A 730-nucleotide genomic window follows, 5' to 3' on the forward strand; every position below is an offset into this window, starting at 1 on the left:
TTTAAATGCTCAAAAAAATCTTTTTTATCACTCACCACATTAGGTACATTAGGTACAGCCGAACGCGCTAACCAATTGCGCCACGGAGACTTGTTCCCAGCTGTTGCGCGTACAACTTATCTCAATCGTGTTAACATACAATTATGAGAAGTAGATTGTATTACTGACAGGTTATAAAAATAACAGCAATGGATAACTCTTTCCGTAGATATTCAACTATTGTTGCATCCAAATTTCAATTTAAATATGCAATGTTTTGTTACATATTTGAGTTCATAATTTGCAGCAAATCCGATTTTAAACAATATGATATAATTTGAAAGCGTAAAACATTGTTTTTATAGTTATTTGGACAAAAAAGTGAACCCTGTCGTACACCTTTGGATGGCGGCACTCAATAGGTCATATCACAGCCCTCGGGGACCTTATTAACTTAAAAAAATATCAAATGTATCTTTTCTTAGTGAGCTACACATATAACCCAGTTATAGGATTATGATAAAAAATAATAACCGTCCCCGGGTGGGCTTGAACCACCAACCTTTCGGTTAACAGCCGAACGCGCTAACCAATTGCGCCACGCAGACTTGTTTCCAGCTGTCGCGCGTACAACTTATCTGAAACGTGTTAACATACAATTTTGAGAAGTAGATTGTAATATTTACAGGTTATACAACTAAAAGCGATGGATAACTCTTTCCGTAGATATTCTACCATTGTTGCATCCAAA

At 36.3% G+C, this 730-nt stretch overlaps 1 non-coding gene across 1 annotated transcript; it reads right to left on the reverse strand.

Annotated features, from left to right (window-relative positions):
- Positions 1-513: 513 nt before the first annotated feature.
- Trnan-guu lies at positions 514-587 on the reverse strand. The gene has a single exon. It is a non-coding gene; the product is annotated as a tRNA-Asn (tRNA).
- Between the last annotated feature and the right edge of the window lie 143 nt (positions 588-730).

This window comes from Mizuhopecten yessoensis, unplaced genomic scaffold (assembly GCF_002113885.1).
Source record: "Mizuhopecten yessoensis strain PY_sf001 unplaced genomic scaffold, ASM211388v2 scaffold700193, whole genome shotgun sequence".
NCBI classification, from domain to species: domain Eukaryota; kingdom Metazoa; phylum Mollusca; class Bivalvia; order Pectinida; family Pectinidae; genus Mizuhopecten; species Mizuhopecten yessoensis.